At 40.2% G+C, this 13,200-nt stretch overlaps 1 protein-coding gene across 1 annotated transcript in view; it reads left to right on the top strand.

Annotated features, from left to right (window-relative positions):
* The window catches only part of Csmd1 (CUB and Sushi multiple domains 1), a 1,525,237-nt gene that overhangs the window by 679,379 nt on the left and 832,658 nt on the right, over positions 1–13,200 (top strand). The window lies entirely within an intron of this gene.

Genomic DNA, 13,200 nt, shown 5'->3' with positions numbered 1-13,200 from the left:
TCATGTTTGTAGTACACTGCCATCATGTGTGTAGTGTATTGTGATCATGTGTGTAGGGTATTATGTTCATGTGTATAGTGTACTTCTGTCATGTGTGTAGGGTACTGCCACCATGTGTGTAGTGTACTGCTGTCATGGACCATGAACATACAAAGGTACGAGTGAATCCTAACATGGATGCTGAGCCTCTGGGTGATGATGACCGATCCTGTGTGTACAGCATCTGACAAATAGGAGAAGTTTCTGCAAGAACTTGAACATGGTGGAGGCCGTGTGTGTAAGAGTGATGTGGGGCAGACATGGGAAATTTCCACACCTTCCTTTAAAAGGAATTATCTAATTTATGTAATATAAATGTAAGTAGTAAATTAATCTGACCTGGTAGCTGTATTTCCTTACCTTTGCTAGTTCCAAATAATCATACACAGAAACCAGGATTTATATCAAACTGCACCTTAATAGCTAGGCAATATGGATTTATATTAACCTCTATGTTAATCTGGCTATCTCCCAGCCCTGATTCCAATTTATACTTACAGTTTAATATTTTTCTAACTCTCTTTGCTTTAAATGTTTCTTCCCGTGATGTCTTCTCAGACCTTGTCTTCATGGCCCCTCTGAATCCTCATGGCAGATCTGAAACTCCCTCCCAACTCTTTCTGCTCCCCATGGCTGGCAGAAGCTTCCATGCTGTTCTCTCTTCTGCCCAGCCACTGGGTGATCAACATTTATTGACAAGGCAGAGAATACATGGTAAAAATTGCTTACATAAACTTGAGAAAGGAGATTCTTGGTACAAGCATTACAGTGTCATTTTAAGGAACATGTTTAGTGATGTGGATTACACCTTTAATCTCAGCACTTGGGAGGCAGAGTCAGGAAGATCTCTGTGTGTTGGAGGTTACTGTAGTTTACATAGTTCCAGGATTAAACAAAGATAGCTATTTAAAAACAAAAAAAAGAAAAGAAAAATAAACCATATCTTTCTATAAAATTGGAATGAAGTTTTTATTGTTCTAACTTATTTTTTGAGAATTTTAGATATGTAAACAATATAATTTCATCATAGCCATCCTCCACAGCCCTTTCAAGTTTCTTTTGGACCCACTCCCTCCAATACATCTTTCTCCTAATTTCATGTCCTCTTTGTGTGTGGATTGTCAAATATTTTATAAGTCTTAATTAAACTAGACTTTGTTTATTAATATCTGTTATATTATAAAGTATATTTACAGCATTATCTTCAAGCCAACACTGAAAATGTGAAAACTCAAAATGTATCAATCAAAAGTAAGACAATTTCTTCTTTAGTGATGTGAATCCACTAAACTTTGCTGAGTTTTATTTAGCAACCTTTATTATTGGGAAATCTACCACATTTAATTGCTGAATGTTTCTTAAATGAATATTGCTAAAGTAGCCATTAAAAAACACATGGAATTTTGAGAGAATACTTACTCAAAGCAGTCGCTGAAACTAATGACAGTGTCAGCACTCAGTGTTTAAATTCATTTAGCCACGTATTACTTAAGTGTCTTAACATTTGCTTGTGCATGGAGGTTGGCACTGAACAGAACTGCTTAGCTGAGCAAAACTGTATGCAAATACAGAATGGCAAGTCAAAACACACAATGCCACCATAGGGAAATAGTACATAGACTGTGTGATATACACTCTGAGCATTTAAAGTCAGGGGCCATGAACTGACTGGGTTTTGACTTAGTGAACTATCATAGCGTCCTTTCATCTGAAGGGAAGATGTTTGAATTTCATAGAACAGGTAAAAAGCATAATGATGGTGATTTCTTAGGAGATTTGTAGAAATGAGTAAGACTGCACAGCACATAGCTTCTGTGTTCTATCTTCTGTGTATGTCCTGTCTAGAGTCACTAGGAATAATGGCAGCTGCAGGACTGTAAAAGGGACAGATTCTCAGTTATAATATTCACTGCTACTTTTTTTTTTTTTACATTGGGAGAAACACTTTAAACTTTCAGAGATTAAAGTTCAGGTCCCTAAAAGTTTCCTATGGACACATCACATCAGAGACTCACACTGCTAAGGATGGACAGTGTAGAGCACTAATCAGGAGACCCTTCTCCGTCAAGCCACTTGTGTTCACACCTCTCCTTTGTCTTTCAACTCAGGAACTCTATGACCTTGGGCCAGCCATTTAATTTTTGTCTTTCAGATTCAATTTTCTCTTCTAAAAATTAAGGTAGAATGACAAGGTTGGCTCTGAGATTCTTTGTAATTCTGTGGCTGAAGGCTGACATTTCTGGAGTCTGAGAAGCCTGGATTTGAGCCCCAGTTACATCCCTTACTGTTACTGAATAGTCTCTGTGTTTGACAAGTTACATAATGTTCTTTAGGCCCATCTATAAATGTTGGCTCAAAGGTGCCTGTTCTGGGGGATTGAGGGTAGAGTTAGATGTAGAAATTAGCTCACTGGGAGTGCTTCACCCATGTGCATACTCACCATGTTTTATCAGAAGGTTGTCTTTGAAAGGACAGGGGGATAAAAGGAGGGCAGGGGGCTAATATAGTCAAATGAATAATGTACTTGAATTGCAAAGTCTCTATGAAACTCTTCAACAAACACAATGGATGCATGCCGATAAGAACACTAATAGATTATTATTTCTGTTTGTTACATCTTCAGCACACCCAGAGTTATTCAGCACGCCCGGAATTATTCAGAGTACAGTGATCTGACAGAAATGTGAAGAAATCAGGAATAGGAGCAATGAATAAGTTCTAAGGCATTTAGATGATTATAATTGTCTTGCTGTTTGAAAGGAATTGTTTATGCTATCTTAGCCATACGTTAAAGAGGGCAGGGCACAGCACTTGGCGATGTTAAACTACTCACTGTAGAGGATCTACAGTTTCATCTTTCTAAACCTTCCTTTAGGCTTCAGTGTTGTGTTATACTTCTTGTCACAAGGTAGACAATACCACAATCAGATGTAAAATGAGATTGAATTCAGCATCACATTATAGAAAAATGGATGCAACTAACCACAGAGCCTGTGAAGAAATTGCGTGTAGAGAATTTATGTATGCAGATAAAACAAGGTTTTCTCTATACCTCCCAGGTAAAAGTAAACTAAAATGCTCACAATGAAAGACAGTTGACTCATGTTCCTGAGAAAACTGTGGATTTTAGACCTCAAGTCTTGTTTTCTTGACACTAAACAATGAAAATATTCTTATTTTTATTTAATGCTTTGGGTCTCATGAAGACATCTAGTCATCACTTGATGTCTTGTACAAATGTCTTCCTCACTTTGAACTCTGATTCTGAGTTTCATAGGTTCATTTTCAGAGATTTACTTATTTTATTTTGTGGGCATGATGGCTTGCATGTAAGCACATGTATACTATGTTGGTACCTGGTTACTGGAAGGACTAAAAGAGAGCGTTGGGTCTACTGGAACTAGAGTTATAGTTGTAATCTGCTGTGGTGGGTGCCACAAATCAAGCCTGTCTCCTAGAAAAGAGGAGTAAGTGCTCTTAACTGCTCAGCCATCTCTACAGCCCTAAGATCTTTCAAGTTTCAAGTCAGCTGAGTAAAACCTCACAGTTCTAAAGTCTACCATGATTTTTCAGAGTGGGTCTTGGTTCTTGCTGCAATCCAGCCTTGTATACATGCTTGTGTATGCTGTGTTAATTGTTTGTCTTGTTACCATGACAAAATACCTAGTGGAAACAAGTTAAGGAAGAAAGGATTATTTTGGTTTACACTTTGAAGTTGTGGCCCATCATGGCAGGAAAGTGATAGCTGCAGGCTCTACAGGCAGATGGTCATATCGCATCCACAGAGAAGAAGCAGAGAGCCACGGGTTCTTGTTCCTGGGTATTTTTTCTCTGTTTTTATGTAGTCTAGAACTCTAGACTAGGAAATGATCCCACCTACACTTATAATGAGTCTTCTTATTGTAGCTGACCTAATCTAGTTAATTCCTCCCAAGCATATCCAGAAGCCTGGCTCCTGGTTGATTCTAGATCCTGTTGTCTAAGCAATCAGGCTAGCCATTAGATAATTTACAAAGTCCTCTGAATTGTAAAAGTCTGAGGAGTGTAATGAAACAGAAAAATGATTATCTCAATTTGTGTTATAGAAAACAAAGATCTTTGTATTCCTTTAAATCTTATTTTTAACTGAAATCGTAATGTTGAAGTTTAAAGCTTGAAGTTATTGGATAAAATTTAAAATGTTTTTTCCTCTATCATAATAGCAATAATAGGCATTTAGTCTGTTTAATATATTAGGTACATGTGATACTAAACTAAATAAAACCCGATTATACCACTTTAGTGTAACTCATTAATAAAGACATATTAAAGGTGTTTTATGGGGACTGGGGCTGGGGCTGTTGCTCAGTGGGTAGAGTATTTATCTATATACATATTTATATAAAGCATATACACGACTTTGTTGGGTTACATACCCAACACCACATAAAACCAGATGTGGTACACACCTGTAACCCCCACACTAGGGATGTCACCTCAGCAAAACAGTGAGCTCAAGAGCAGTTGGGCTACATGAGGTTCTGTCCTAATGGTTTTAAAATAATCTTTATAATTCTGTAACTCTGGGCTTTGTGTGGTAGAAAAGTGAGGAATGCTACTTGGGGACCATGAAGATGAGTGTGTTGTTCCCAAGATTGGAGTAGACAGAATAAGAAGGTTCAGAAACTCAGTGCAACTATGGCCCTTCATCACCCTTGAGACCCCTGTGTTCCTCTCAACCACCACACACATGATCACTGTCAGCTGCTTTCAACTGAAGAAATAGAAGTGGAAAAAAGAGTACCTTCTGATAGAGAGCCTGAGACAGCAAACTGGGAAGTGATGTGAAGAGACTCTCCCCTGGGTGCTTCTTCTCTGCTGAAATGAAGAATGTTACCCTCCCCTTTCCTAGAAGGGCCGTGTAGATTATATGGGATTCTACCCCCAAACAGGGAAATTTAATTCCATAGGTTTTTATGTGTCACAAGGCAATCTTTTCCTTTCATAACTATTCAACCATGTAAGAGAATGTCACACTGCAGACCACACAAACACGGGGTAGGATCTAGCTAGACAGAAATGTGCTGACCTTTATCCTAGGATCAAGCTGTTCTGTATACAGGCCATAGCCTGTTAGCCCCATCTACTTCCCAGAAATATTTCTAGAATGTGTTAACCAGCATCAAGTTGTTCTGAGAGATCAAATTTCATCTGCGAGACATGAACATATATTTATGGAAAGACACTCAGGTATATTGGAAATGTCTCCATGGTTGTACACATGGTGCAGGATGCTTCTATTCCTACTGACACACCGCTGTGAATTCTGCCCCATCAATTTCCTACCTAAAGATGGTGCAACACTGCATCACTACTTTCCATCAAGGTCCCAACTGCAGCCCTTAGTGCTCAGTTTAGAGAAGGGGGTGAGCTTGGAGATGAGTATGTTACAATGTTGCGTGAAAGATGCTTCAATTGTCCATTCTGTTTTGAACTTGTCACTAAGTCATGGTTTCAGTGTGTTCATAGAAGGACTGTATAATTGTATGTGTGCTGTGTGCATGTATGTCTGACTGTGAATGTCTATGTATATATGGGTGTGTATGTGTGTGTGGCATGTGTATATGTATGTCTATATATGAATGTGCATGTAATTAAGAGTGTGTACTGTGGTGGGGCATATGTATATATAGTATGTCTGTCTATGAATGTGCATGTATATATGACTGTGCCTGTATATGTGTGCCATGTGTATATCTGGTATATGCTTGTGTGGGATATTCATAGATGTATGTGCAGATCACACCCACAAGTATGCAAAGTGTTATTAGGTGTCTTCCTCAACGGTTCCTTGTTTTATTCCATTGAGACAGATTGCTTGCTAAACCTGGGGCTTTTGGTTAGTTAGTTTAGTTAGTCTACCTGACCAGAAAGCCCCAGTAATCTTCCTGACTCTGTGTTTTTCCAAGCTCTAGGGTTACAAGTACATGCAGCTATACCCTGCCTCTCATGTGGGTGTTGGTAATTTGAACCCAGATCCCCATGCTTGTGCAGTGAGAGCCATTGCCCACTAACATATCTTCCCACACAGATGGAATGCTTCAGCACTGATATGAGTAAGTGGATTGTCAAGGCATTTGGTTCTGAGTTCACATTGGAAGATAGCATAATGGAATCGGAATGCTCAATAAGAAACAGAGCATAGACAAAGCTTCTGTTCTTTTTGCCCAAAAGCCAATGCAAGGAGCTGTTAAGAAATGTCATGTACTTGCTCCTGATTGCCATGTTGGTACAGGTTTTTTACTGTTACGCAAAATGAGGCTTTCCCCTTAAGGCCTTGGAGATTCACTGGGACAAGAAAGCATTTTCCACACCCTCCCAACACTAACTGTAATGGAAACAAACGCTGGTGAGAACAATTTTTTGCTGTCATTTCAGAGCAGGGATACTTAAGGGGATCTGGGATAATATAAAGCTGTCCCCAAACCCTTCCTTATCTTAGGGTTGTGTAAGCCACAGGGAGTTTGTAAGTCAGGGTCAGGTGATCACCACGCTCTGATAAACTTCAGCCAGCCTGATAGTTCTAGAATCTCCAGAGCTCATCTGAGGAATTGGGCCACTGGGTTCTGGACTCTGATAGGCTTCCTAGATGACAGTCAGCAGAAGCTTTGGATAAATGCTGGAGCATAGAGGCCATGTCTCCTCAGAAAACTCTGCTGCTGACCTGGGCAGATGGGGTAATAGTGTGGGTACAGTACAGGTTTACTTTCTGTGTTTGTTTCCTTTAAAGGACTCTACTGAGTGGTCTGTGCATTCTCATTATGCACAGTTGAGTAAAAAAGAGCTGGATGCTCATCAACAAAGCTGACAGAAAGGCAACTTTCTGTTGCAATTTGATGAAGTAGAACACTCTTGATTAGAAATTTGCTTAAAATCCTTCCTGTTATTGTTACTGTGTTAAATTAAATTATCTAGCCAAGAGTGGTAAAAAGTCAGATTTTAACGTTATCTGCAAAATGTCAGATATTGCAAAGATAAGGACATTCATTATAAAATGCGACTTTAATCAATTTTTCATCAGTTATTTTTGTATGTAAAACTAACATTCTCCATTTATTAATTTGAAAAAGAAACAATACAGACTTTCATTTACCAAACACGTTCCCTGCCAGAACCAAACAAGAGATGAGATCGGATTAAAGAATCCAAACAATGGAGTCTGTAGAGGAGGATACCAGGCAAGTGGCATGTTGTCTATGTAAGCCAGAGAGTTGTGTGTGCCCTAAGTTCTCAGAAATGACCTGAGAGTTGGGGTTCAGATCTCATGTAGCACCATGACCAGGTGTCACCCTTGCTTGTCCTAGTCACTGGTTCTGTGACATACGACTGAAGAACCAGCAATGGGCAAAGCATTGAGGTTGCTGGGTTTGCTTTGGCTCACCAGCCATAGCTTAATGAGGCTCTGTGGTATCCAAGGAGGGGCACCTATGAGCCCAAAGGAGAAAGAGAAAGACTCCTATTTCAGTCTTTCCAGGGCTCCCACCAGCAGAATGTGCATGGGGCTTCATTTCCCAGTGACCACCTCAGTTTTAATGGACACACTGAAGTTTTCAGCTTTCATATTTGGGCATCCAATACTAGGCATGACTGACGGCCACTCAAGCACTTGTCATCTAATCACGGCCCCTTACTCACCACTATGCCCTGTCTGGTTTGCACTTAGGAGGGATTTGATGTTCCTCACATGTGCTGTCTTCACCTTCATTAAATACCCCATCATGCCATGATGTCTGTTACCTTTTACAAGCAACCCCCCAGTCAGTCCATTACTAAGGATGAACAGAGAGACCGACAGACAGAAATGGCCTCTGTAGACCAGCCTTTATGTCACCAGAGACTCTGCATGGCTTCTCACAACCTTGGAAACCATGTCACATGATCCTTTTCCACTGGGCTCCAGTATGCTTTTGTTTTTGAACTCCCTGCAATATGCCTAGACTTCCTTGTGCTTTTCACTCTGAAGCAACAAGTGCACACTCACTAAATGCTTTTGCCTTCATTTATGTAGTGTATTAAACCCACAAGTTAATAAAGAGCACACTGCTCTACGCCATCAACCTTGGGAGGACATGCAGTGCAAAGCACTTTTTCTAAGGTTTGCCATAATATTGACCCAGTCCTTACAGCTGGTACAGTGATTCTGAGGTTATGACCCTGGATTCCTGTGAATCTCAAGTGATGGGGTGAAATTATGGAGCTAACCCTCAGATGGAGGAGCTTAGGAGTATGGGTCCCCAGTATTTCTCCAGATTTGTTTATCCTTTCTGTATGATAACGCCTACTGTGGGGGGCTGATATTCAAGATGGAAAGCTCTCTCTGAAATATACACTGTCAGTGATTTTTTTTGTCAGGTGACGCAGGCTACACTGGGAAGCAATATCCACAGTGTCTTTTTCTTTGCTGGCAACTATGGCATTATCCTCTGTTATGTCCAAGTTGCAGGTACACAAAGAGCACTAAGGAACCAGTTCAGTGTAACACACATAAGCATCTGTACTAAGAGCTCTTGAGTATGGTCTGCCAGACTCTCAACCACTGCAGCGGGTCAGAGTGACAGCTGCAAGTCTAGGGGTTCAGAGTTTATTGTGGTTACACCAAACTTGGGGAAATTCCATTCAGGTCAGCAAGATAATGTCTTAAAAATTGTATTTCTGGCCTAATCTACAGGAACCAAACATGAGGGCAGAACTACCTGACAAACAAGATGGCCAGGTTACCTTTTCTCTGAAAGATATCTTAGGTTATCTCTATGTACCTTGGTCCTGCTATTGCAACTGGATTTGCTAAAGAGGGTGTATCTTAGGATATTTGCTTAAGTATGTTTTTTTTTCCTGGAACTGAAGTTTAGTTCCTGGTCTTACACAAAATGGAGTTTCTTAAAAATGGGGTTGGTTGGGTTGTACAACTCCATTGAGTAGAAAACCTTGAACAGAGATGTGGTCAGAACTTGTATCAAACATTCAGTCACATTTGGTTTCAAATATAAAACTAGAAAAGGTACAGTTCCTTTCGCATGGATTTAAAGAACACAGGGCTATCTGGGAAACGAGATTCCATGAATGGCTTCTTCTGCCAAGAGACCCCAGGATAGATGGGAACAGAGTTTTAAGTTGTTACTTGGAGGCAAACTAAAATTGCCAGCTGCATTTCAAGGTAGAGAGAGGAATCTGGGCTGGATGTACTTGGGACATTGTGGCACTGGGCTTGCTCTGGGGTTGCTGATGTGGACCAGCAGGTTGGCATTGTACTGTTTAAATTCTAGGTAAAATGGTGAGGGCACAAGGTCACAGATCTGTGTCCTGGTCAGTAATTGTCACAGATGATGGTAAAGGAATCTTGTACATTGGGAATCTGAAGCTTTGCAGGTATACAAGATGTTAACGTCCAAAGAGAAGAGATCACCTGGTAGCAAGGCCAGACTTGAGAGAATGACAGGGCCAGTTGTTAGATGAGCTGGCCATTCTGTATTTACACACACACACACACACACACACACACAGAGAGGGGGGGGGGCTAGGTGTAAGGGCCACACTTTGCCTTATATTCACGTAGAGTTATTTTCAGGAACCCTCCTGTAGATGCCCAAATCTATCTGTTGTGATTATATTTCAGAATACGTCCTCCAGTTTCATATGTTTGCCTACTTCATCCCCAGTTGGTCACACTGGGGTCCATATAAATAAAGACTTGAAAGGACCTGAAAGATAATGAGCATCCTTGTTTGTAGGTCTAAATGACTCTTGTAAATGTTCATTTTCAAAATGTGCTTTAGAGAGGGATAAGCAGAAAAGCATGCAGGTGTCTTATGAACCAAACACCTCAAAAGTCTCTTATTGTCAAGATATCTGTGTGCTAAGCACATGTACCTGATCAGTGCTAACCTTTTTCTATGAGCACTTTTATATACTTACCAAGCGTCAGCCTGATTATCAGCAAAATTCCCTTCAAAGACACAAGTCTAAAACAGAGTGTAATAAAGAGTCAAGTTAAGCATGTGTGTTGTCTGAAAATGGCTGCCTGGAAAGCTCAGAATAGCAAGAAGTGTTAATGCTTAGATGTCTGTTCTGTGTATTTGAGCAGAACCAAGACAGTCAGTTCCTGGGAAGCTGCCCTGATGCCTGGTCCTCAGCTTGTCTGAAACATGGAAAAGCCACAGCTTTTGTTATGGACCCAAAAACAGTAAAATCAGATGATCTTTCCATTCAGAAAAATAAATATTTGTAGAAGAAATGGAACACAAGGACTGAACTAAGAGATAAAGTCATGGATTTTTAACTTTTGCTACCAATTTAACTGTACATTTTAAAAGATCGGTGAGATTGGTGTTATGTACACAAGGTTGACAATAAAAATAGACTCAGAGAGTCCAAACAATACTAAGTGAAGCCAAACACCACATACACAGGGAAGGAGATTTGCCCTTTACACGCCTGCATCTCAACTCTCAGCATGATTTAATGACACAGCAGAACTGCATTTCAAAGGTTGACTACAATGGTCTCCCATAAGGCTGTGTTGGAATTCATTGAGGTCTTGAAGTCGTCTAGGTAATTTTGTTCTGGGTCAAGGTATTCAGAAAACTGGGTGTAAACAGTTCACCATGTAATTGCTGCTGTAAGTGTCTTAAATATTCCCACCCTCATCTTTTATCTTTAATAATATTTTTCTTAGTGACAGGCAACTAGCCACTGAATTACAGTTAATTTATCATGATCAGACCAAGATAACTGAAGCTTCAATTATAGGATGCAAACAAGGCAAAGGTTTAACATGTATTCAGTAGAACGTGGTAGGTTTTGCATATGGTGTTATGGTAGCTGGAAGGACCTTTTGTGAATCCTTCTCATACAGGTGAATGTTGACCTGTGATGTTTGCCACTGAGGGTGTGTGTCACAGTCTGTATCTAAGGTATCTCACACAGCCTTTTCCATTGGCTTGGATAAGTATGGGTTATTTTCTGTAGCACTTGTTTTCTCTTCCACTCTTGTTGCACAATAACACCTGAAGGAAGTCCAAGCTCAACTTTCCTGGAACTTCGCAAATGTCAGAGTTCAATCAAGGTCAAAACATTAAAGGACATGTTTGTTTAACTTACAAGCCGGTTCTTAGAGCAGAGGGTTTTCATTATGTAGCAGCTATAGCTGTCTGACTCTCCTGTGTCTCCCTGCTTCTTCCCAGCTCCCATGTAGGTAACCCTGAAAATATGTCATCTTTCGTTGAGATAAAGAAAGTTCACACAGGAGCTCAGGCTGGCCTGGGACACACTATAACTTCAAACTTGCCACATTCATTATGCCTCAATCCCCCAAGTGCTGGCCTAATAGATAAGAGGCACTGTACCTGGCAGATTCTCCTTTATCCACATACTGGATCTACTCAGATGGAGTAAGGGAAAGTTGAGCACTCCATCATTTTTTCCTCAAACAACAAAAGACCAGAGAAAGGTTGGAGTTGAGGCTACTGTTACTTCCTTTGTTATTTCTTTTAACGGCACACAAGGTACAGGTTCTTCAGCTAGGGGAAAATTGAGAAATTCTGACTTGAGGACAGTCTCTGTGCTTCTGTTAGTTTAGGCATAAGCTCTGGCAAAAGCCTCCAGAATTGCCCATGGTGCAAAATGCCTATGGTGCAAGGAAAAAGCCCATATTCCTCACTTCCTGAAGGAGCCAGGCAGAAAGGGACTTGGAAGATCCTGCCACAAAGTCCGTGAATGAGGACTTATCTACAGTCATCCTTACAGGGAACTATAATACTTAGCCTTCTAAAGCCTGGCCAGAGGAAGCCAAGGCTATTATAGGCACTAGGTGGGAAGAAAGGACAGACATGGGTCTTAAGGGGACTGACCTGCCACTTAAGGGAGATACACATCAAGTATCTGGCTTGTTCTTCCTGCGGCACATGCATATCTTCTTCCCTAGGATGCCCCCAAAATGCACAAGTTAGCTTAATTTACCTTAACTTCTTTACAAGTTCCGTTACAGCATAGAGAGCATGCTGTGTTAATCCACCAGCCTCTCTGACTTTGATCCCTTGACGTTGAGCTTGATGCCATGCCTCAGAATTTTCCACTGATGGTAGTTTATCAGGAAGATGAAAAGGTTGGCTACTGATCATGAGAGTGCACCTAGGTCAGCTTGTAAAACAGTCATTGTGCTTTTAATTTTGAAACAGAGTGTGTCAATTACAGGGACATTTTCATGGCTGATTTTCAATCTGTACTTCCTTATGTAGCAAACAATGGCCCTCTGTTCAGGGGCCTCCTGTTTTCCACAAAGTAGAAAACATTTTTGTGCACAGTATTTAACACTGAAACTTGCCTCTACCTTCATGGTAGATCTCTTTGCCCTGGGCTCTCTGGGCATAGAGTTGGGACAACTCAGGATCCAACCGCTGCCATCTCTCACTTCCCTTAGGACATAAATCTAATTTGGATTTTGATTCAGACTTAGCAGAGCTGGAGAAGAACTATTTTGCTAGTCTTAAAATAGCTCAGATATTTTGAATAAAGTTTCCAGAAGGTGTAGCCATTTCAAATACATCTGAAGCTTTGTTGTTTTGAAGATTTCATCCAATGTATATACAATCTTTACTAAGTCAAACTCTACCAACATAAGAATCTAAACTGCACTGATACTTTTGTAATTCTCAATCAGATCCTGAAGGTTTAGCTTTATATTTTCTTTAAACAAAATGAAAAGCTAACATCAAGTATAGTCATATTATTTATTTATTTATTCATTTATTTACATTTATTTACATTTAAATAAATGTAAATAAATGAATAAATAAATAAATCAAACCCAAGATGCAATGTATACCAGAAAAGCCCTTTTCCATTGAACTAGACCCCAATTTAACTGATAATGAAGTGTAGCAACATATTAAAATTCAAAATTGATTGATTACATGTAGAAAAGGAATTCATACCACAGGTCTGCTTCCTCTATCACTGACAAATGCCTTTTTGTGGCAGTAATGTCAGATGTTATCCCATGGTAGTGTCACCACCCTTATTATAAGAGCAACTTCTCATTGTGTAAGGACATCCTGAGAAGGTACCCTATGTTAGCCAGGACACCAGGCCGGCCTGAGCAAGCCTTGGAAGCCCAGCACATTGACC

Source organism: Grammomys surdaster, unplaced genomic scaffold (assembly GCF_004785775.1).
Source record: "Grammomys surdaster isolate TR1022 unplaced genomic scaffold, NIH_TR_1.0 167, whole genome shotgun sequence".
Lineage (NCBI taxonomy): Eukaryota > Metazoa > Chordata > Mammalia > Rodentia > Muridae > Grammomys > Grammomys surdaster.
Note: the sequence above shows the minus strand (reverse complement) of the source record. Positions and strands in the feature narration are given on the sequence as shown.